Source organism: Eretmochelys imbricata, chromosome 4 (assembly GCF_965152235.1).
Source record: "Eretmochelys imbricata isolate rEreImb1 chromosome 4, rEreImb1.hap1, whole genome shotgun sequence".
NCBI classification, from domain to species: Eukaryota; Metazoa; Chordata; order Testudines; family Cheloniidae; genus Eretmochelys; species Eretmochelys imbricata.
The window spans coordinates 28538720-28564819 of record NC_135575.1 but is presented as its reverse complement, the minus strand read 5'-3'; positions in this window follow the sequence as shown (position 1 = coordinate 28564819).

Below are 26100 nucleotides of genomic sequence, written 5' to 3'. Positions count from 1 at the left end.
ACAGAAGATCTTGAGAGCTTCTCAAGAGCAATATATCCAGGTAAAGGAATATACACCTACAACTGGAAATTCCTTTTAAGCTTGTAACTGTCACAGGCTAAATAACCCTTTATCAAGGAACATTCGGGCCACTGAGGACAGCTAAGTTAAGGACATTTCAATGTCTCAGTCAAAGATAACTTAGTACACTCAAGCACTGAAGTTAAGAGTGGTTCTTTTAATGTCCCTACACTCTGAACCTGCTGAGCTGATAGGCTCCACAGGGGAATGAGCCAGTAGAAAAATGAACTGTTAGAAAAACGCTCAGCTTCAAGGAACTTGCAAACCTCACGGCTGAAGATGACTGACCTTGTAAGTGCTACTAGCTGAATAGGCAGATCAAGGACTTAAAATATCTGTTGGGAAAGTCTGTAGAGTTGATAAACACCCCTTGTAAAATTTCTCCAGATGGCTTCCCCTTCCCTCCTCTCCCCCACCCAAAGTAGAATAATTAAATATAAGACCCTTCCCCCCAATACTCCCTGAAAACTCAACGAACTAGCATAAGTTATGCAGCATTAGGAGTAAAATAACAGTCACTCAACAAAAGTCAGGTGCTTCTTAAGGTAAAAGTATTGCATCTGCACTGTTACTTCAGCTAAATTGCATATTGGCACTATTTTATACTCTTGTTCTCCTTGTTAAATGCTTTATGGTTTTTGTTTTAAATACGCTGATATATCAAAAATGGTTGTAAGGATCCATCTTCTTTGTCTCCCCTCAGCCCCACCTTTTACATTATATCTTAATATAGTTCATCCTGGTAAAATGTTTACTTAATGAAAAGTATAAATCATTCAAAATTTTGCCTAGGATTCCAGGACTTTACTGCTGTGTAACATTCCTTGCAATTTTTTCTAAGACTTCTGTGGAGATTGATACCTAGAATATTTTGTTTTGTATATTAAGTCACTCCTAGAAAAGAGGTTATATTATTACCCTGGGAGAATATAGGGTGTATTTTAATCCCATTTTGAAACAATATGGGCTAGATTTTTACTTAGAACGCAGGGCTGCACAAAAGAGTAAGGTTTTGTCCACATGGGAAAGTTGCACATACCGGTTTCAAAACTAGTTTAATTAACCTGATGAAAATTCCTATGTGGACACTCTTATTTTGGTTTATGTACAGATTATTCAGGTTTAGCTGAAACATGCTCCCAGTTGACTTGAACTGAATTGAAATAAGAGTGGCCACACACAATGCACTGGTTTAACCCTCAGACACATTTATGGGGTAATGTTATACCTTATGAGCATATATGTTGTAATAACTCATGATCTAATACCCTCCACCAATGCTGTTTTAGGACAAGACAAAAAAGATGCTTATTTTTTATAGATCAAGGAGAATGGCTCATAGATGCACATATAAAGAGAATGATTAATGATCTGGAGGATGGTGTGGATTGCACCCTCAGCAAGTTTGCAGAGGACACTAAAGTGGGAGGAGAGGTAGATACGCTGGAGGGTAGGGATAGGATACAGAGGGACCTAGACAAATTAGAGGAGGACCTAGACAAATTAGAGGATTGGGCCAAAAGAAATCTGATGAGGTTCAACAAGGACAAGTGCAGAGTCCTGCACTTAGGATGGAAGAATCCCATGCACTGCTACAGACTAGGGACAGAATGGCTAGGCAGCAGTTCTGCAGAAAAGGACCTAGGGGTTACAGTGGACGAGAAGCTGGATGTGAGTCAACAGTGTGCCCTTGTTGCCAAGAAGGCCAATGGCATTTTGGGATGTATAAGTAGGGGCATTGCCAGCAGATCGAGAGATGTGATCGTTCCCCTCTATTCGACATTGGTGAGGCCTCTTCTGGAGTACTGTGTCCAGTTTTGGGCCCCGCACTACAAGAAGGATGTGGAAAAATTGGAAAGAGTCCAGCGGAGGGCAACAAAAATGATTAGGGGACTGGAACACATGACTTATGAGGAGAGGCTGAAGGAACTGGGATTGTTTAGTCTGCGGAAGAGAAGAATGAGGGGAGATTTGATGGCTGCTTTCAACTACTTGAAAGAGGGTTCCAAAGAGGATGGATCTAGACTGTTCTCAGTGGCAGCAGATGACAGAACGAGGAGTAATGGTCTCAAGTTGCAGTGGTGGAGGTTTAGGTTGGATATTAGGAAAAACTTTTTCACTAAGAGGGTGGTGAAACACTGGAATGCGTTACCTAGGGAGGTGGTGGAATCTCCTTCCTTAGAAGTTTTTAAGGTCAGGCTTGACAAAGCCCTGGCTGGGATGATTTAGTTGGGGATCGGTCCTGCTTTGAGTAGGGGGTTGGACTAGATGACCTCCTGAGGTCCCTTCCAACCCTGATATTCTATGATTCTATGAAGAATCCTCGATTCCTATCATCTCACCATGCCCAGCAACAGCAGAACTCTCATCTCTTGGCTATCATCGAAAACCAGCCACCATGAGAGCACCTAGTAAACTCAGCAGTAGACGCTACCACATTTGCCCACAGTCAGCTGACCAGAAGAGTCACAAGCAACGTAGAGAATGCAATGCATTTATATGCACGGAGCACTCCACGTTGATGCTGGTGTGTGAACATTGCATATAGGCTCACAGTAAGACTCTTGCTAGTTCTTTCAATTTGCTAGTTAATGTTTTTAGGCTAAAACATTAAAGAATTGTTCAGTTTCTGAATGCATTTGTGGTACAAACTTCCTTCATGACCTAGTTAATGTAACTTTTTCTTCTTGACACTGGAAGAAGGTAAACTAAGGATACGGCTACACTTAAATGTCCAGCTTGTGGAGACATACTTGCATTAGCTCTGATCAAGCCAGCACATTAAAAAAATAGAGTATAACCGAGTGGCAGGAGGGTTTAGCCGTGCCTAGCATATTGGATGGGTGCATACTCAAGGCAGTTAGCCCCTTGAACTGTCACAACTACACTCTATTTTTAGCACACTAGCTCAATCTGAACTGATACACCTAAGTCTCCTCAAGTGGGGAATCACACCCTCAGCTCAAAGTGTGAGCATATCCTAAATCAGTTCAAATTCACACTAGAGATTAAGCCAGTGAAACTCTCTCATGAACACAAGCCCATACAAGGGTTAACAAACACGCTTACTCTTATGTAGGCCACCTGGACTTGGGTCTAAGTACATAGTAGTCGGAGCATTTATTCACCTACATACTCCCTCTCTGGGGCAAGTGAATGAGGAATAGGCAAACTCTTGGGATCCCTTCTTCCCCTTTCCTCACCCCATTCCACTCTTTGGCCGTATAAACATGCACTCTGTTCTATTTTATGCTAATATCTCTCAAAGATTTCAAATGTACTGGGTAACAGATAAGCAATAGGGCTAGACTTACTGAGCTGAGCAAGCCAGAGTGGACAGGCAGGGGAGTAGTTTATTGAGGGTATAGGCCAACAGAAAATTACTAACCTCTCCTTAACTGTAAGGAGGATCCCCAGGTAAAATTGTGCCTCAGACATGCCTCTGACTAACAATGTCTCCTGACGTGGGGCAGCTTATGCACCACCCCTAGCTCAGGGCTAACCCAAAAATCAACATCTAGCCCTACATGATTATCCATTACCCAGGATATTAGTCTTCTTTGAGAGACTTTAGCAGACAATAGAACCATGTATGTTCAGACGCACTGAAACCTGGAGGAGGGGTGCTGAGTATCTGATATAATGGAGGAGACACTAATCTCAGAAGTTCCACCTCTAACTACCTGATTACAGGGCCACATTAGGTGACTAGAGGTTTAATTACACAACTTTGTGGCCCACAACTCATTTTGCAAATGCAACTGCAAAAAAAAAAAAAAAAAAGGCAAAAAAAAAAGCATGAATTTGACAGATGCAGTGCAAATAGTAAGGCCACATTTCAACCTGGCTAAAATAAAATTGTTAAGTGATGTTGAAGCCTAATAAATAAAGAAGGCAGCAGTGGGCCCTTTGTTCTGTATTTGTATCAGAATGAAGTAGGCTGCGCTGCAGAATAAATAGTTTTCATAGAAAATATCTTGGCTGATACAAAGACGTAACCTTGTCACCTTCTGTATCTTTTGCTGAAGTTAACATTGTCTTTGCGCTTCTGGTATCTTGCAGCCTTAGCGCAAAACACTGAGTCAAAATAGTGCTTCTTTTGTCTCTATTTTTTGTCCTTTTTCTCAGAGCCTTGAACTCTAAATAGAATGTGGGCCTTCACTCAAAGGGGAAAAAAAGCTAATCTTGCAACAATACACATTCCTAAGAAGTGCTAGTTACAGAGTGCTTATGCAAACACATCCACATATTAAGTGGTCCCAAAACGTCCCCATATTAAGGATGGTACAAAAACATTCCCCAAGGATAACAGCAACACACTGACCCCTCCTAAAAGAAAAGGTCACGATAACAGTATATAATAAAGGTGTTTTGATCGAACCAACATGTACAAAATAATGGGTGATAACTAGTGACGTCAGGGGGTGGTAACTATGTCAGAGGGGCAGTACTAACTTGTTTGTATCAGGGTATAACCATCAACATTAACCACAGAAGGTAATGTAAATTAGATTACTTGGGTCCAGTTCTGCCATCACTTACTTACACCAGGTTGAGTGGGGGCATAACTGTTTGCCCCTATAGTCACTAAAAACCTGATTCTGCCACCCTTTTTAATGGTGAGTCTTATCTTACACCCCAAGAAGTCCTATTCAATCACTCACACTCACTGAGAGTTCCCTAGACCTTTACCCATGTGCAAAGAAGTCCAAGCTGTTTTGCTTTACATGCTGGTGAGCTGAAGAAAGGTATAGATTTAAGTAGCTTCCATCCTCCTCTAAAGTATACCTGCTTCTGACTCTATGGCATGTAAGTGACACCCACTTTGATTCTGTTACGAATGTTAGAAAGGCAATGTCACTTACACAACCTTATGCATCGCTTCCAGGTCGGTTTTCTTAAAAAAAAAACAACAACAACACACATACACACACACCACTCAATAAAGATGTTCTGTTTACTTTTAAGACATCGAATTTCCAGCTTAGAAACAAACCCTCTTCCTCTAGCAGAACCATCTGTATTGTTGTTTGGAGAATGCAGGCCAAAGTGCTGTTTACACCAGAATACACACAACTCTCTAAAGTTACAGTCATTTGTTGTGTCAGCATGTAAGCAGCTGTCAGCTGAAGTGCACCTAGCACTAGTCCTCATTGATTGGAATTAGCTGTTTATACAATATGTGACTCACCAAGCCAAGACACTGCAAGCCTGGAAAAACATATATATTTATATCACAACAAAAAATTAGTCAGTTACAAACTCTGTATGTTACCAACTGTGATCCATTTATTTATATAGTAACTCAATTATTTTGTTGCTTATAGTCCAGCCAATCACCTTTCACACCCTTCCAAAATAAATTTTAAAATGTCATTGATGAGACTATGAAATAACTCCATTGGAGTCAGTGGAGTTACTCTAGATTTATACCACATTTGCACCAGAGGAGAATCAAGCTACAGTATCCCCATAGTGTAAGCTTTTACTCATGCAAATAGTTGAGTAATAACTACATTGGCTTGATTCTTCTCTGGAGAAAATCTGGAGGATTGAATTCAGAGTGTAAGGGTTTCCAGGACTGGGACCTAAACACCCAGTTCTATCATCCTTCTTTGGGAAAAGCTTCTAGAGATCAGGAATTGTACTGCATTTTTAGAAAAGTATCTATAGACATGCAAACAGGCAGAGAAAGACTAAAAATACAAATACCAAATAATATGTTTAAAATAAGGAAAAGGGGGGGAAACAAAAGCTTACACCACATTCTTGTGAAGCTATTGTTTTGTCTTCTAATGTGTTCTTCAGATATCTCATAACTGAGCTCTTAAACAGGTTCGAAAACATTAAAATATAGTTGAATGCTAATCTGTACATATAGTTTGTCTTATTAGTACTAATAGTACCTGGCTCTTTTATATAGCACTTATTAGTAGATCTCAAAGAGCTTTACAAAGGAGGTATCTTAGCCCTGGTTTTTAGGCATGGGGAAACTGAGGCACAGAGCAGCAATGTGACTTACCCAAAGTCACACAGCAGCTAGTGGCAGAACTGGTAATGGAACCCAGATCTCCTGAGTTCCAGTCAAGTGCCCTATCCGCTCAGATGCAGTTCTAATCAGTAGCTCCAAGAAGTATAAATCCAAAAATGACCCTACACCATTCTGGAAGAATTGCTGCTTTAGAGGTTAGCTTTCTGATGAAAAACACGTGGCCCTTTTGGAAAACTAGTGCTTCCATTGATATCATTCTAAGTGTCTTTTTATTTCAAATACAAAGTTAACATCTGCCTTTTAGTTATAGCGGTTTAAAAGAGAAATTGCTTTTATATGTATATAAAAGATTTTAAAAATATCAGTACCTTTACATCTGCCTCTGCTGGGGGTGGGGGTGTCTCATTACAAAGATACTTGTCTGCAGGTGCTTAATTTGATGATGTGAAAGGACCCCTGTGTCTGCATGAAGTCCCATTGACCTCAGTGGGGCTCCATGTGGGTACAAGGGTCTGTGTGAATGGAACCACTTGTGGAAATGTGGGCTAGGACTACGACAAGGAGATGTCAATGTGAATTCTCTAATTTTTATACAATATCTATTTGGACACTTCTGATACTAAATTTCACAACTTAAAAAAAAAAGTTGAAACACTGATTTCCACTGCTGTTTAATGGGAAAGCTGAATCTCCCCATTCTACCTGGTATCATCAAGTTATTGAATTGCTTGTTCATTTTTAAAATATATTTTGGATTGTATCTATGTATGTGTTTTGCTGTTCTTTGTAATTGGATGTAGTGGTTAGAATGTGGATTGTGTTACAATGGAGCTCTCCATTAAGGAAACACAGACAAGGCCTAAATGTTAAATTCCTTAGATGTTACCATTTTGAAAGGAGGGTGAAGTGTATTTCACCCCTTTATGGATAGAAATGGTCAATATCTTAAACTATCTTAAGCTACTGTGTAAAGCTGAGAGGGGCAAACATACCCTGCCAGTTCTCCCTGAACAAAATAAAGAACAGGCAGGATTACTTGAGTGGATTTGCCATGTCTCAGAGGCCTGCTTGACCTTGTTTAGTGGCTCCTTAATGAGGCTACTGATAAAAATTTCAGCATGAGCCTTTCAGCTATGACAAGAGTGGCTTCTAACAGCCTCTTCAGCTCTGTAAAGCACATCTCTGATTCTCTGGTTTGTCTTCTGGATGCTATTCTTTGTGGTTTCTGTCCCCTCACACCACCATGCTTAACTAACCTTGAGAAAAGTAATTATGTACTCACTATTGATGAGTGAGGATCCATATTTAATTATGTGTAACATGTTCCACTCTCGGAGTTTTAGTTCTTTGTTCATTGACGCATGTCAGGTCAGATTGCTATGTGCTTTTAGCCATGCAGTAGTGATCTTCACACTATAGTGAATTGCCTCTCTTCCTTAGGTTGCACAAGGAAGAGGATTATTTCCCGCGTTCTTCAAGAAGCTAGTGGACCAGTCTTTTGGTCCACATGTCTTACCAGTCATTCCTCCTTGTTGGGCTTTTACCTATTTATTTACCAAAGAGGATCTTTTTATATGTTGACATGGTTGGAGCAGAGCTGTAGGATATATGTGCAGTATCTGTGGGGAGCACGTGAAGAGAGTTCAAACACTACACTCAGAGAGGTTCTTTTCAGGTCACAGAGACCATTAGATCACATTTGTACAGAACAGAACTTCCTTCCGGACTCCTAGATTTGCTGCAACATAAACTTTGCCAGCACAAAAAGGACATTAATTAAAGTTCTTCAGCTCCAGTACTTGCATACATAAACACCCTCTTTAGAAGCCACTTGTGGTAATTTACCTTCATTCAATAGTCAAAGTTGTTTAAAATAATGCATCAAGTTAACCTTTTTAGAGTATTGTGATTATAGGTATAAGTCAAGATGGTCCCAAGCAGGAACCCAAATCTAGCCTTATCCACCCCACCCCCCAAATCTCAAAAAGAATTCAGGCTAAAATCTTTGCATCTGAAACCATCCCATGGGTTTTTGTTCAAGGTCAGATTCAAAGCCAGAAGGAACTCTCTCTCTTGGTCTGGTTCAGATGTAGGCTGAGTGGCAGAAATTTCATGAGACTAGCTTACAAAATGTCAGCACCATTGAATGCAAACTTTAACCCTGATTCTCTCTCAGTCTCTGAATCCTAGCCTAAACTGAATCCAGATCCAAATGCTGTCTCCTTGGACAATCTGTTCATGATAAAAACATGTTCTATTTCTATATGAAATTCTTTAGAGAGCCCAGTGCAGGCCACAGCAGTCTGATTGGGTGCTGGGTGGATTCCCTGGAGATGGGAGGACTCTTTCCCCCTCCCCCCTCTGGTCATATCCTCTGCTCCATAGAGGATAGTTCAGCCCAATGGCTGAAATAGCTTCTGCGGGCTCTTCTGTAGCCCCAAACTTGAAGGGAAAGTTGTAAGGATTTGCATGGGAGGAGATCCTCCTTGCCCTTGAACCACCTTGGCCCCTGTGCACATTTACATGGGAAGTTCACATGGAGCAGAGCTCTGCATTGCACAGGAGATATGCAGCCCCAATATGCCACTCTTCACAACCAGCCCTTCCTCCTCCCACACTTGATACAGGTTCTGCTGTCTTGGGAGCTTCCATGGCCACAGAAGAAGGGCTGTGGGGGGGGGGGGTTAATTTACCACTTGTAGGCCAGCAATAAATTACCCCCCTCTGGAACAAGCCGGCGAAGAAACTGTGACTCAGAGACCCACCTTGGAGTCACAAAGCATCCTTGCACTGCTCATGGGATGTTGCAGTTTACACATCACCTCTTGCTCAGGGCTGTCCCTAAAGTCACAATCTAACATTTGGATAAGATAGTTGTGCGTTACTGAATATCTGCAGTATTTTGCCCCAAATATGGCTATACTGCAAAGGTGGACACTGATGCCTGTGTATGTAGTTTGTACAGCCATCAGGATAGTGCTTTGGGAGTCATTTGGATGCAAGGCGTTAGAAGTGGAGGATCATTATCATTGAAGAGTGCTTTTGTTAGCAAATGGTCTGTATGAAACAACAAAACACGAGAGACTGTTACATACATATTCCCTGGACAGGCATACATATTCCCTGGAAACACATTAAATTAACTCATAGGCTATACTATAAATTGATATACAGTAGTGTCCCCGGGGGTACTTCTATTTATGTCAAGATCAGTTCTGGTTAAGCTGTAAGGACTACAAAGTGAAGCTGGGTAACATTGCCATGACTGAACTGAGAACAAGACACCCAGTGGTGAATAAAGGCAGGATAATCACAAAAAAAAGAGTTACTGTTTTCCTTATTATGTTCTTGGTTAAGGCAAGGAAAAAGTATTATCCCTAAACCTCCTTCCATCTCATTCTCTGAACAAGAAAAGGAGTACTTGTGGCACCTTAGAGACTAACCAATTTATTTGAGCATAAGCTTTTGTGAGCTACAGCTCACTTCATCTGTAGCTCACGAAAGCTTATGCTCAAATAAATTGGTTAGTCGTTAAGGTGCCACGAGTACTCCTTTTCTTTTTGCGAATACAGACTAACACGGCTGCTACTCTGATCTCTGAACAAGAACTTCCTGAGTCTCCTGGGCTATCCAGGCCAAGGAAAAAAAGAATTCTGAAAATATTTTTAAGAATCATTTCCTAGTACAGTAGCTATTAAGTGTTGAGCAGGTCCCTCTCAGAAAAAGAAAGAGAAGTATAATATATTTATGTAGCAGGATGTAAAATATAGTAATTTATATGAAAAACTTATTTCTGACAAGAATCAGAAACCAGGCAGTTATTGTTTTATAATCTGGATGGCTGTTACTGACAGTACAGAAAATCTAAATTCTCCTGTTCATATAAACCAGTCTGATTCAAATCTTCCATCTTCTAGTATTATACGTGCTGCTGCTCTTCTTATTTTATATCTTAAATTTCAGTGATGAATTTTGTTATCCAGTTCTTTAAAAAAACAAAACAAAACACCAAACAAAGCTTAAACAAACATGCTTATTTGTGAAAATGAAAAAGCCTTGATGGAAAGACTGAGAATAGGATTAGTCTATTGTTCTTTTGAAAATTTCAGTGTTAAAATTTATAAAGGTAAACACTTTGTGCCGACTGAACCAGAAAATAGGCAGAGATTTCTCTGAAGATTCTGCTGAAAATAATTTTCAACTTTTTTTAAACAAAAACTTAGTAGTGTTTTGTTTTAGGATTTTTTTAAAGCCAAAAAGGGGGGGCAGCGAATTGAAAGATTTTAAACCATTTGAAATAGTCAATTATGACAGCCACCTGACTTACCCACAAATAGCTAAGTGCCCAGGAGTTATAATGACTAATTTATTTAAAAGCGCTACTCCATTACTTTCAAGTTTGTAGCCTTTTTATTTATTTCAATTGAATTTAGTAATTTTGTATTAAACCACCTTGGGTTCAGCTCCCGTTGCTACAGTTTTAAGCTCAACACAGTGAAAATTACTTCTGGTGCTTTTCTCAAATTTGAAGACTCTAGGAAAATGAAATCCAAGGATAATGACCACACACATCACCATGAGTACTGTACAAAGTCTTATCTGAACTACAAGTTTTATTAAGCAATACATGACTGTATATAAATCCTACAAAAACACATGCAATGACTAAGACTATAGTCATATTCACATCCTCAAAGACATTCAAGGGTCCGATGGACCTCCCAATAGACTATTACCAATAGAGGGAGGGTTCCTGCTGGGGTTTCCCCTGGGGTCTTCCACTGGGGGTTTTTCCTTGGGTCTTCCCACTTTTACCCAACTAGGGCAACTCTTTTATATTGTTGTTCTGACCACATCTAATACCTATTCATATGCACAGAGGTTTCAAACCTCTTTTGCTTATCTGTACTTCCACACCCCGCAAATTTGGGGTGTCCCAATTTTCATAGGTTGTTTTAGTTCCCCTTATTCTCATTAGCATCTACACACAACATATGTCCTGCGGTCAGGACAGAACTTTCCATGATGTTACAATCAGGTGTCTTGTGATCTTGGACAATACCTGGCAGTTTATTGCAAGCTAGTTTTTTGTAACACTACCTATTGGCACATGTTCTGCAGTAATCTTGTGACATTGCTGTCAGGGTTATTCCTAGGTCACCCACTCATGTCGAGCATTCCTAAGCCTATGACCTAGTAACTTAAATCTATTTAGCATATGTCTATTATATATGGACTAGCATATGAATTGACCACAACATCACATAATAGAATGATAAATGGATGATAAACTGAACTAATTGGCTATAAGGTGGTACTTCCAGGACATTATTAGTTAAAAATTAATCCAGACACTGCACTCTAAAGGAATGTGCATGGTATTTATATTGGACATTGTGACCTCACAATGCAAATGGCATGACATCAACCCCAACCATATGTAGCCTCTATTTCAATCGGCTTCTTCTGAGCAGAATAAAGAAGAAGCAGTTGTTCAGAACGTAGGTCAGGTAATCGAATAACCAGTCCCATATGGGTAGGCAGATGCTCTGTCTCCCCATATTGAAGTACTATATTAGGGCCCAAGACCTACACATGTACTTATCTGTAAGTCGTTGAAAAGTCAGTATAATTCTAATAGCACGATATATTACATAATTGTCCCATGAAGTCAGTGGGACTATTTGCCTCCTTAAAGTTGAGCATGTATGTAAATCCTTGTGGGATTGGGGCCGAATAAGCCAAACTGGATAGGTCTGCAATAGTTCTAATCCAAATACAATATTTAACATTAGTATAGTCTGTTGTATATAAAAAGGTGCCATATGCTTAGATTTCTTTACTATATAATATTTACAAGACAAATTACAGCATTTCCAGCCTTTTGGAAAATTTTTAATCAGATTTTTTTTCAGGCATATTTTAATATCCTAAGGATCAAATTGGAAAGAAATGGGCATCTAAATTGCACCCACAAAATCTATGAATGCAGATTCAAACAAATACTTGATTATATTCTCACAATTACCAATTGTGTGCACAATTGTATCTTTAATTACTTGTTTGCATATTCATATGAATATTTTGTAGGTGATTCTTAGGTGACTGTTCTTATTTATGCTTAGGCCTGAAAAGTATTGTCTATCGAGTATATATTTTGACTGTTAATTTGTTGTGTAAATATTTTGTTTTAGTATCATTTATATATTTTTAAATTTTCCAAAACATTTTAACCCCTCCCGAAATGGTAATTTCAACCTATGAGATGGTGCTGAGGAAACCAGACCAGCACTCTGTGCTTTTATTATGTAATATAGATTGTGTCTTAAGTACACCTGTATTCCTGAAAGTCTCACTGCATGCGATACAGATATGTCAAGGATAGCAGCAAGAGCCTGGAATGTGTGAGCATTCATTTCCTTAGGTCAGGTTTCCTTGCATCCGATAATGCTCCATATCTAATAAATGCCAAACGACAAGAGACAGAGAGAGTATGAGGAAGAGAAAGAGAAAGGGATGCATTATTTGGGTTTCAGAGTCATCAGTCATATCTTGGCTGACAACCACAAACGTAAGAACATGCCAGCAATGCTATAAGAAATCTTGTGGCCTTCTTGACCAATCTATCAAAGCTATCAAACTCTTAACTCTGTTATAATGGGAGAAATAACTTCTGGCAACACTAACAGACAAAGAAGAAAGTTTCATATTTCATGGACTTTCAAAGGTTGATCTGATTCTGGAAGGACTGTAAGTACTAGAGACAAGAACATATATAGGCAAAGCAAATGTTAAACTGACTCACTGCATTGATTGGAACCTGATACCCTCTTTGACTGCCCTAATCAAGCTACCAGTTAAGGTGAATGCACGTGAAATCAAGTCTAGCCCCACAGACCCGTCACTTCATGTTAACATGCAAGGCTGAGGGAGCGGGGTAGTGTGTGATGATTGTTCAAAGAGTCATTGTAAACTTGCTTGATAAATATATTTACTGGAAAGGGGCACAGCAGTCAAACCTCATTACTCTCTAGCCAGTGCTCTCAATTCACCCAAGTACAGTGATGTCCCCCAGCAACAACGCATGGCATGCATTATCCTGCTATTTATGTGGAATATTGCTGTTATGAAGGCCTCTTATGGTCTGTCCTTTGGTGGTGGAGTCCACTCTCCTTTACTCACACTGTAATGATGGACACCCTCTGGCAAGTGCCAGAAATCAGACTTCTAGAAATGGTTAAAACAACAAGTGATTGCCACATGGGACCTTCATCTAGTCCAAGCCCCTGTTGATCCAGGAATGAGGGAGCACTTTCAGTCCTGGTGATACAAGGGAAGACAGAACCTTTTGTTTTTCTTTGGTGATGCCCCCACCCTCAACCAGCTGGGGAGAAAACACTGAAGGGTTTCTGGGGAGTTCTTCTCAGCAGAAGGAGGTTTGCTTTAGAGTTGCCTTTGGAGGAAGGAACAGAGCAGAAAGAACTAGAGGAGGATAAACTGGAAATATCTGAGACAGGTCCAGCAAAATTCTTGGAGGTAAAAAGTAACAGAACTATAATTGCTTTAACAATAGAATGAGAAAGGCATAAAACTCTGCTATTAGCTCCTGATCAATCTCCTAATTCAGTAAAATGAGAGGTTCTCATTCACTTTGGTGGAAATTAGATCATGCCCAAAGTCACTTGTGACACCATTGGCTGCAATTTGGTAAAAGCCTACACAGCATTACTTGAAACTTTACTGGGCTCAGAAACCTGCTGTTAGTTTCTGTAACCCGGCACAGACTCACCACTGCTGAGCCTCCTGTTGGTTTGCTTTGGGAATTAGCTCATTCAGCTGTGGAGTGCCCTCTGAGGTGGTTGGTGTCTTGCCCATCATCTCCACCAACAGGACACGTGTCGCTCTCTGGACCGCGGTGTCCTCTTCAGGGCACTGCCCTCTGGCAGTGCTCATTACTCCATTCTCCCCCCTTCCAGGGGTACATCAGCAGTCCTAGTCCACACCTGCCTTCACGGCTACCTGGCACCCTAAGTCTAGTCCCTTTCCTCAGGGACAAGGTGCAGTCCATGGGCCACGCTCCCTCATGGCAAGGTGTGATGCAAGGGGTGGGACCCAAGCCTGCCCATTATTCTGGACCCAAGCCCAGGGACCCTTGAGTGGCAGACGCTTGCTGCCTTCCTCCACTCCCTATCACTGCCTGCCTTCCCTGGGCCACTTCCCTGTAGCCCTAGCACCCACTCAGCCCTTGTTTCAAGGCCTGCAGTCTGGCAGGGTCAGCCATAGCTCCTACTGCCCTGCCACCCTGCCCAGCACTGCTCTATCCAGGGTGACGCTCCTTCTACCAGGAGCCAGTCCACCTTTATATAGGGCTCAGCCTGGCCCTGATTGGCTGCCCACAGGTCCTTTCTGATTGGCTGCCCATCTATGCAGCCTCTCTGGCCGACTTTAAACCATTTTCTCCTGGAGTATGGCAGCTGCCTCACTACACCCTCGTATTCCTGAATACTAAATTTACCTACAAGTTATGGGTCTGCAAGGTGCTGAGTAACTGGTGCTGAGAAATGAGAGTGCCCACAGCTCTGAATGAGACCTATTCCTAATGTACTCTGTCAGCCCTGGTCTACACTAGGACTTTAGATCGAATTTAACAGCGTTAAATCGATGTAAACCTGCACCCGTCCACATGATGAAGCCCTTTTTTTCAACTTAAAGGGCTCTTAAAATCGATTTCCTTACTCCACCCCTGACAAGTGGATTAGTGCTTAAATCGGCCTTGCCGGCTCGAGTTTGGGGTACTGTGGACACAATTCGACAGTATTGGCCTCCGGGAGCTATCCCAGAGTGCTCCATTATGACCGCTCTGGACATCACTCTCAACTCAGATGCACTGGCCAGGTAGACAGGAAAAGAACCGCGAACTTTTGAATCTCATTTCCGGAGACTGCGGGAACTGTGGGATAGCTGCCCACAGTGCAACACTCCGGAAGTCGACTCTAGCCTCGGTACTGTGGAAGCACTCCGCCGAGTTAATGCACTTAATGCACTTAGAGCATTTTCTGTGGGGACACACACACTCAAATATATAAAAACGATTTCTAAAAAAACGACTTCTATAAATTTGACCTAATTTCGTAGTGTAGACATACCCTCAAAGTGATTCTCCCCAAGGAGTCCTTCAGTGATGCTTCTTCAGCTGGGCAGAAGGGGTCACCAGAGAGCAAAAAAGTGTTCTTACGTCTCCTCACTGCATGAAGGGCTGGATGGCAAAATAAAATTCTGATTTGTGAAAAATTTAGCAATTTTAAAAATTGGTTTCATTCCAAGAAACCTTTTCTTTGTGGGGGGTGGGGAGTGGTGGGGAGAGAGAAGAGAGAAACCCATTCTAGAGAAACCTTCCTGACAAATCAACATTTTTTGCTGAAAAATTCCCAACCAGCTCTACCTACATGTGCTCCCTCCTAGCTGGAGTTGGAAGCACTGGGTCACATACAACCCTGTGCAGAGAGTCAGCAAAGGACTATGCACCACTTAAATAATCTATGTTTTGAGAACTTTAGTAGGACCTAAGTGGTACATAGATTGCAGAGATCTTGTGCTGGCCCTGTGCATTAGGGGCATATTTCACCTGCTCAGCACCTTGCAGGATCTGGACCAGAAATCCTCAAATATAAATGAAGACCTAAAGATACAAAATGCACTCTGGAAACATTACAGAAATGTGAAGATCGACATGATATTTAATTTTTAAAAGTGTCCTGGTGAGCTGCTAAATTACAGAAGCATTTCCTCCCCATCTGATGATGCGGTGGGCAAAATCAAATAGAAAAGCATTGGTGACAGTTGTGTCAAGTATAGTATCTTGTATGCTTTCATATTATTCAGGTTGATGTCAAACGCAGAGCAAACTATATAAATGCTGAGCTTTGAGAAACTGAGTGAATAAATATGTGCCTACCAGACCTCAAATATAAAATATTAAAATATTTCAATGCTAATTGTTCCCTACTTGCTTTCTGAAATGATATTTTGACAGCAAAGGTGCTGGCTGCAAAGGAGAGTTCATATTATTGGTGCAGACAAGTGCTGAAAAGAATAACTAGCCACTTTTTATTTAATGCTCAATGAATGGCCATTTTCCCATTCCACAGCGATAATTACAAGTGCCAAACTCAGCATGGTACAAGCTGCATTTCTCCCGCATCGTTACTTAGTAGCACAGTGCTGGTTGTGAAGCAGATCCAAACCCTGAGTTCACTGATGTGCTCACAAGTCGTCAAGGATTAGTGTTTATTAAAAAGGAGGTCAACTATGACCTCAGTTTTAATTGCAGACAGGTGGCCTGAGATAATTTAGAGTGAAATAGTGGGATTTTCTGCCAGCTTTGGAAAGGAAGAAATGTCACTTCTCTGAACATCCTTATTACTGGTGGTGGGAAAATTCCAATGACATCTAGAACTGTCCATCCAGTATTTTGGATCCATTGCAATCAGGTGTCTGACCCAGACAAGGAGGCAACACGATACCAAGGTCAAATGTTCATGCTAGTTGTGTTGACTCTTTGGATGGCTTTTGACACTGTGGATCATAAAGTACAGCTCAGCCGTCTATGGAACATGACTAGTGTGGGTAGAAGGAGCTATGTCAAATTAGCTTAGTGTGCGCATTGGTAAGGTCGACATCATCTTCCCAGTAAATGGGTACACTGTGCTGTGGGTCTGATGCTCAGGTGCATCATACTTGCCTGTGGGACAGGGATGGAGAAAGGAAACGTTGGCGTTTAAGCTACTTTTGTGCACCACATATTCTGGGGACTTTCAAGGGCCTGCTCATCCCCTGGTGTAGGTTGAGCAGACTCAGGGCTACTTGAGTTTCTGCTTTGTTTTCAATGCCCTCCCCAACCTGCAGTGGACTTTGGGAAGCAGAAAATAGCTGTAATGCAATGGGACCAATGTTCCCTCTAATTTTTGACAGGCCATGTGCGCAAAAAAATTCTACTGTGCAAATTGTTGTGCTTCTGTGCAAATTTTTGTGCACGCGGTGTTTCACCGTGTGCATGGGGTTTAGGATCTGTGTGCACACACACAGCTTAGAGGGAACAGTGAATGGGACCTAGTCATGCCTGTAACTCCCTTATGAGGCGGCCTGGGAAATGGGCTGGTGTAAAGCCACTTCCTCACTAGCCAGGGAGGTCCCCAGCACAAGGGGGATGTTTACAACCACTCTAAGGCCTCTTTACATGGCCAGAGCATTATAAAAGGGCCTCAGTGTAACTGAGAATCAGGCCCTGCAATTCCCACAGTGCCTGAACATAGTAGGAATGTGGATAAAGAGCAACTGGCTAGCATTCTATCCTACCAGGAGGAAGTTGGAGAGAAGGGAAAATGTTTTGAAGAAACAGATATAAAAGAGACTTCACCTCCCCTGGAGGCATTGTCCATCCTGTAATGTGTCAAAAATGGTATATGGTCTTGGGATCCTCCTTGATTCATTGCTCCTTTTAGATGCCCAGGTAGAGCAGTAGTGCCCAGGAATTCTGCTTCCTTCACCTGACCAAAATGCTATGCTTATTCCTCTTCAGCATGGCCTTCGTGACAGTGATCCACCCATTCCCTCACACTCTTATTAAAGAACAGGGAGGAGAACTGTAACCTCTGGGGATAAATGATGGTCTTTAATCTTGTAGGGTGTTAGGATAATAAAGCGATAGTACTATAAAAAGCCTATACATAAACAGAGACTCCAAAGGGGTCTTTTATCAGGGGAAATACTGTATGCATTGTGGAGGTCACAGCATTGTTGTTGCCTCAGTAATTTTGCCCAGATTTGCGCTTGCTTGATTTTACCCCTGCTGAAACCCTCTTCCATGCTATCACCTCACCTTGTTTGTGTCAGCTTCCTTTTCTATGGCTTCCCCAGGCTCCAGCTTTCGGGCTTCCTTCCCCCACTACCCACCTTGTCAAAAGAAAGTCAGAAACACCACCCCATATTCAAGTAACTTTGGTAGCTCTCCATTAATTTCAGAGGCCAGTTCCAAACTGACCTTATTTTAAAACTCCCCATGAACTCACTTCAGCCTATTTTATTGGCACTCTCTCTCTCCAATCCCCTCCCTTGTATTCTCTGCTCATCTACAGCTGACCTCCATGCTGTCCCTCCACACAGCTTGAACCTATGGTTCAAGAAAACTTTTTGCTGCAGTTCCTGCCATCTGGAACAGCTTTCCTGTGCCTCTCTGCCTCATCAACTCTCCCTCTAGTTTCAAATCTCAGCTGAAAACATATCTTTTCTCTCCCGCCTGTACCTCTTACTTTCTCTTTCTCTGCAACTATTTATTATTTAACATGTCAACTCTATTATTTAACTCCAGAAAGCATTTAGAGATGAGATATGTATGAAAGATGCTATACAAAATATGGGTGGGTTGTGTTATAGGAATTTTGAAACTTCTCACAAGAAGTATTGTCCTGATTCGTCTCACTTACCCTGGTTTTTCCCCAGTGTAACTCCCTTAGCTTTAACAATGTCATCACTGATTTATGTCAGTAAGGAGAATGGGACACAATTTGTGTTCTAAGAAGACTTGCCCGCGGTCCTGTCCAGTACATAATGGGCCAAATACTGCTCTCACTTGCCCTATAGTGGGACCTGGCCTCAAGATCAGGGAAATGAACAGATGACATAAAGCCACCTTTAGTACAGTAAGCAAAGGGGTTGCTACAAATAAATCTTATCTACTTAAGTACAACAGCGCTGGCAAGTAAATACTGTCTTCTTTTTAAGTATAGTCTTTTTTTTAATTCACTACTTTTTTCTTTAACTTTTTAAAAATCTTTAAAATACATTATACTAAGAGTCTGAATATATTCAGAGTGATCTATGTGTGCGCATTTGGAGTGACTGATCACTCTAAATCCACTCATCCATCTTTGTCATGCACGCACACTGAGATTTGGCAACACTAAGGTTTTTAAATTGCTAGAAGTTGCTTTATTTCAAATTAGGAGTCTTATACACTCCGGATCTAGAGCTAGAATGAATCAGGCATCAATGAGACATGGTACATGCTGCCCCTGGAGGTTCCACCACTGGCAAAGAAGTCAGGCATTGCTGATTATTAAAGTGGCTTACTGTATACCTTGGCTTAGCTGACTAAAAATCTGATCCAAAAAGCCCATTAAAATCAGTGCAAGTCTTTCCATTTACTTCAGTGGGCTTTGGATCAGGCCTTTATTGTATTGTTTCAGACCATATTTAAATATACCTTGAGTTTTGGCTCGCCTCATAACCTAGATCAATTATTCCCAGATGCACTTTTCAGAAAATTATTATTTTCATTTTCCATGTGACCTTTTAACATGAGCAGCAAGTAATATGAGAATTTTGTGGGTGGCTGGCTTGACTTCTGTCCTAGAAACTCCAGACTGCCCGTGCATAACCTTTCTTGAGTAGAAAAAAAAATCAAATTGATTTGGACGTGAGTACAGCCAAAAGGATTGAAAGCTGGCTGAAGAGACACTAACTTGGGAGGTATTTTCAACCAGTGAGGACAGAGAAATAATAAGAAAAGAGACTAGAAGTACGAGCAGGAAATTACAAAGTGAAATTCAAATTGCAAAAGGCAAGTTAGTAGATCTGGGCCAAATTCTGCATTCACTTACATCGTATGTAGTCCCTTTGTGCTTGATCTTCCTCTCACATGGGTTTTAAATTGGTATAAAAATTCCATTGCCTGCAGTGAAGTTACTCCTGACTTGTCCCCGTGTAAATGAGAGAAAAATCAGACCATTAGACTTCAATCAGATTACATGGGATACAAGTCAGCAGCAGAGGAAAAACAAACCAAAATCCACTAACTCAACAGGAAGAAGATACTTGATCCGTTTACAGGATCATTCAGTGCACAGGATGGACCTTGAATCTGGCATTTCCTAACTTTGGATTCCTTGATTTTGCAATCTAAAACAGTTTCCTTGTACCTTTTTACGTAATAGTTATATAGCTTGGCTAATTATGAATAAATGGTCAATGTAATTATTATAAATCTCTAGAAACACTGCAAGTTAAGATCTCAAACACTAAGGAGAGTGAGAAATTAGGAATGATTTTATGGAGTTGGGTAGAGAAGAGTTTCAATATAACATCAGGAAACAGTTCTTCACAGCAAGTTTTATTGGAAGGGAATAGTCTTGATAAAAGTCCCATTTCTTGGATATGTGAAACTAAACTGGACAGAAGCACTGGCGAATAAATAAATTATAGGAAGCAATTGGCAGAGAGAGAATTAGATAATCATAAGGTTATATATATCTACAGTGGATCCTGCTATGATTTTAAAGAACTACCTTATAACTAGGGTCCTGCCAAATTCATCATCCATTTTGGTCAATTTCACCATCATAGGAGTTAAAAAATTGTAAATTTCATGATTTCAGCGATTTAAATCAGCAATTTCACAGTATTGTAATTGAAGGGAGCTGGTGGGTGGGGTTGCAAGGTTATTGTAGGCGTGGTTGCGGTACTGCTACCCTTACTTCTGTGCTGCTGCTTGTGGCGGAGATGCCTTCAAAGCTGGGCAGCTGGAGAGTGGTGGCTGCTACCCAGGAGCCCAGCTCTGAAGGCAGAGCCGCCGCCAGCAGCAGGGCAGAAGGAAGGAAGGCACGGGATGGTATTGCCACCCTTCCTTCTGCGCTGCTGCCTGCAGAGCTGGGCCCTCAGTCAGCAGCCGCCACTCTCCAGCCCCCCAGCTCTGAAGGCAGCGCAGAAGTAAGGGTGGCAATACTGCAACCCCCCTAAAATAACCTGCTACTCCCTTTTGGGTCAGGACCCCCAATCTGAGAAATGCTGGTCTCTCCCCCATGAAATCTGCATAGTATAGAGTAAAAGCTCACAAAAGACCAGATTTCACGGTCCATGATGTATTTTTCATGGCTGGGAATTTGGTAGGGCCTTACTTCTAATAGGGATAAGAAGAGCCACAAAAGTGGCTCCCGCAAAATGTTAGTAGGAGAGTTAATTACTTAACTTCCCACTTTCTTAAGGATCACTACTCATTTGAAAATTCTCACACACTGATATATTTAGAACCCAACAGCAGCCTAGTTCAGGCTGGCTGTCACACATGTAGGATGGCTGCTATGTACAAGTGACAGCAATAAATACGCTTTTAAAAATAGCTCTGTAAAGTCTAGGTCCCAGTGTGCTGTAATGGTCTAGGCAAAAACTGAGGAGCCAGAAAGGTCATGCAGTCTGAGTCTGAGTTTACTGATCTCAATCTGTAAAACACACTAAAATAAACTTAAGTTTTCTAGCATACCTACCACAGCCATACCAAGATGCTGGATCTAAGTTATGCAAATAAACAAGATATGTTTTGCAGTGTATCTAATTCACTAGAAGTATATAAAAGAATCTATACATAGAATTATTACATTTAACTAAGCAATTAGGATTAGCATACATAAAATGTACATGCGTGCAAAACTTGCAAATGCATAGTATTTAGATAATTCATGTAGTCAGTACACAGTTAAGCATACTGTGCAAATACTGGGTCTGATTCTCCTCTCATGCTGATGTAAATTAGGTATAAATTGCATTAGTCAGGTAACTTTGACTGATACAGGATTTCATTATCTAGTTTTACATTGGTAGGGCTCCACTGAATTCAGCATAAAGCTATTCACATGCAGCAGCAGCTTAATGACTGCAAACCAAAACCATTTCCACCAATGTAAATCTCCTTTCCCACCAGTGCAAATTAGAAGTAACTCCATTGAAGTCATTCTTCCTACTTCTTTTATCTATGATGTACTATGATCCATTTGCAGGACCAATCTGTTGTAGAGTTGAACAGGTATAACTGAGGACAAAATCTGTCCTACAGAGCTTTTATAGCTGGTGATATGTGAGAAGGAAAGCTCTCAGAATGCATTTTTAAAGATGGCACTAAAACAAAATCAGTAACTTTGCTTGTCAGCGGCACGTATTTGCTCTGGAAATCACCCAAGCACAATAAACAGAGAGAACCATAATCAGAGTGGGGCAGAGAATAGAAGTTCCATTCTGTTCATGATTTAGAGATTTCAAAATTTGGCTATGTTCTGAATCAGACTGAAAATTTCAATTCTCCACTAAGGACAATTAAAAACAAACAAAAAAACAAAAAAACCCACATTTCAGGTCATTCCAAATGTTTTGTTTTGACAAAGTCAAAATATTTCACTTCAGTTTTGATTTTTAAGATTTTGTATTACATTATAAAATACAACACAAAATAAAAAATAAAACTGAGAAGTCATTTCAAAATGAAAAATCAAAACATTTTATTTTCCACAATGTTACTTGTTTTTTTCCTTTTCTAAAAATGAAATTCGGTCTAAATCAACCCAAAGTATTTCAATTTCAATGGAACCTCATATTTCATCAGAATATGCTTCCATCAAAGTTTCTCTGAGCAGCTCTACCCACAATATCACTTTTTCATTTACGAGAGCACAGTACAACCCCACTGTGGCAGGCTTTGCACCGCACCACCCCTTTGTGGCAGAGGTGGGATGGGGTGTCAGAACCTCGCCACTCCCGAGTTCACATGCCTGTCTCTCTCTGTGGGAGGCCGGTTGTGGCCTAATGGCCTCCTTCCACACAATCACCCCTTGGTTGCGGTAGTGCGGCCTAGCGGCCGAGTCCAGGTGACTCACCCCAGGTGTGAGGGCAGTGTGGCCCAATGACCAGAGTCCATATGAATCACTCCCCACGTTGAAGCAGTGCAACCTAATGGAGTCCATAGGATTCCCACGGTGGGGGGGGAGAATGGTAGGGGGACCCGGGCCCACCCTCTCCACTGGGTCCCAACCCAGGGCCCTGGTAGTGGCAAGCTCCCCTTGCCACCAGCTCGGCGGGGATCCACCCACAACATGCCGAGTGTCTGTGCTACACTAACACCATTTGCCTCTAAAGTTCCCATGGGTTATTTCCTACCATAAACGCCAGGTTCTCCACTTCCGGGGGGTCCTCCAGTCTGTTCCCCTCCTGTGACGTCCTCCATCTGGGCACCAGCATGTACCCCGGCTTCGCTAGCCTCCAGATCCGGGCGCGCAGGCTGTCCCTCCTCAAGAGCTGGCAGAGTGTCTCCTTCCCCTCTGGCAATCAGCCCAGACTGAGCAGCTCTGCAGGCTTTTATACCTGTTCTCCAGTTGGAGCATGCCCAGGAGAGCTCCTGGGGCGGGGCTTCCTCTGCTAGGAAGGAAGGGTTAACCCCTGCAGTACCAGTGAGGGGCCACTCTGCACCGTCACACCCACTTTAAGACTACACCCAAAAAGTTTACAATCCTTTTGTGAAGGGTATCTGCTAGAAGAAGTACTTTACATTAGTGCTCCGTGATCTACACTGGCTTCCAGTTCACTTCTGTTTGCAACGGGAGGTTTGTTTAAACCGTCAAAGCCTTCAATGAGCTGGATCTTGGAAACGTCTGAGACCCCTTCTCTCTCTGTGACACTAAAGCAGTTGAGAGAGCCTCAAGTGAAGAGCATGCAGCCATGGAGGTCCCACAGCTATGGAACTTAATTCCAAGCTGGGTTCATCAGAGTGTGAATCTGTTGACCTTTGTGTCATGTTGCAGGGCACGTCTCGTCTCCTTGCGCTTTTCTTGATGGGATGAATGGTTGGGAGAGTTTGGTGGAGGATAATTGGGATTATTGATTATTTTTCTTTTTACACATTGGCCTGCTTTTTTGTTATGCTGCGAAACATTTGTACATGTGCCAAGAGCATAGGATAGACATATTTTTTAAAAAAGAATGCCAATAAAATATGTGGTAAGAAGGGACTGTTGACTTGAAGAAGAATATGCATAACTAAAGAAATATAAAATAATGGGAGGAGGGGCAAACGCTTCATGCAATGCCCTATTCCCTCATCAGAGTTGCACTAGCTTAAAAACAATGTAAGCAATCTTACCTCTGGACAGAAGTAACTGCCTGAGTTTTCCAAAAACGACACCTCTGGGACCAATTTCTTTCCTCTATTTGTTTCCTGAGTTTGTGTTTGCAGGATAAAAACCTAGAATGGGGAAGCATGGACCCTGAGCCTACCATTCTCAGTCATAGAGGGCCAGTTACAACCTTGAAAGTCTACACTCAGACATTTCTTTTGGATATTCTTGAGGATGGGGAGATCATAAGACTAACAAATACCCCAGCCATTTAATCTGACTGGAAGTCAAACTTGACTGAACTGAGGATGGAAGAGGTAGCACAAGCAGAAGTAGACTAAACCCTTGGTAGAGATCTATAACAATAAGATTGCAAGAGACCAAATGGATACCAAGTGCCTAGAAAAAAGAGGGCCTCAATAAAAGAAAATGGGAAATGTGGGACTTATGCAGATATAAACAGGAAAAGTTTGAAGTTTTGTTACCACGACAGCTGATGATGATTATACATATATTACTATCTGTTTTTTATTGTTATTGTTTTACCTGAGAAAAACAGACATATATCATTTCTGCTCCTTGATATTTACTGCATTTGCAACCCTCTGGATGACTAAACAAATGGAAAAAAGTCTTCCATAACAGTTGATTGAGGGGGGAGGGAGTGTTGCATAAAAGCAGCCTAAGTTTAAGAAGAGTATAGGTTAAACTGGAAGAGGTATTTATAGGACTGAGTCAACAAATCAGCTTCAACCACCACCACACGTTTGCTTTGGGACCATCTGTAACTCTATTTCTGGATTGTTTAATCACATTTATAGGGGCTGATTCTCCTGTCATTTATACAGTGTAAATCAGGACTATCTCCAGTTTTGTCACTGTTGCTGATATGAATGCTGTAACTGAGAGGTAAATAAGGCCTAGAGAAAATTAAATAAATACAATTTTTTAAACACTGCTTTAATTGAATATGATAAAATAGTTTACAAGCCAAATAAAAAATGTGGGTGAGACAGTCCATGCGTTTTGGATCAGATCCACAACTGATGTCAAGTAGCATAGCTTTTTTGAAGTCAATGAGGAAACACTGATTTATGCCAAGTGAGGATCTGGCCCCACAGTCCGACGGTTATAATTACTCCCACAGTCGGTGAGCTGGATGAATAATATACAACAATTTCTGTGAGTCACCACTTGACTTTGTAAAACGAATTCATGTTGGCCTTGTGTGCCGTGCCATGCCACGCTGCTTTTGTGTTTGCACTCTGTGAGCATTGAGATAGGAAACTTTCCCTGATTTCAAAGTCTCAAGCATGAGTATTCACAGAAACCACATGATAAATTTGCACGTGCACGACTGTTTGCTTGCATGCATACCCCATCGTGAAATAGAAATGACATCATGTGACTTGTCTGACATGTTATAACTCACCACTATAGCCTGAGCAGCTAAGATAGAATACTCAAAAAGAACTGTTCACATTCAGGACCTCAAGAGCTCTGTGTAAGCATGAACGCTTGTATTTTTCACCAACAGAAGTTGGTCCAATAAGAGAGATTACTTCACCCACCTTGTCTCTTTAATATCCTGGGATGAGCATGTCTACAACAACATTGCAAACAACATATTCAGTCCACACTGTTCAACAAATTCACCAAAAATTAATTTTGGATAATGAATACATTGGAGGAAATCATGATGTGTGGAGATGGTTCACAAACAGGAAAAGAGACTACATTAATTTGACAAATTACTCACTGCAAATTACTCAGATCTGCTTAAGCAGCAGGCACATTGTGAAAGCTAAGGAGTTATGTGGGGGAAAGGAATCATAAGGACTGTTTCCCAGCAGAAATGTATTTCCCAGCAGAAAAGTCTATTTCCTGCCATGTACAAGAACCCATCTAATGATCATTCCCAAAGAGCTTCCACCACCATCCGGTTTCCAAGAGCTTATTATTTTAGTATGAGAAAAGACTTCCCTGGTGGCCTGGATGACTTCAGAGTAAGAACAGCGGGCCAGGCTGATGCAGAGAGTACCTTTCAGGTTGCTGGCAGTGAACAAGGCCACAAGTGTTTCCTTGCAAATATTATCAGTCCCATGAGATGCTGATACC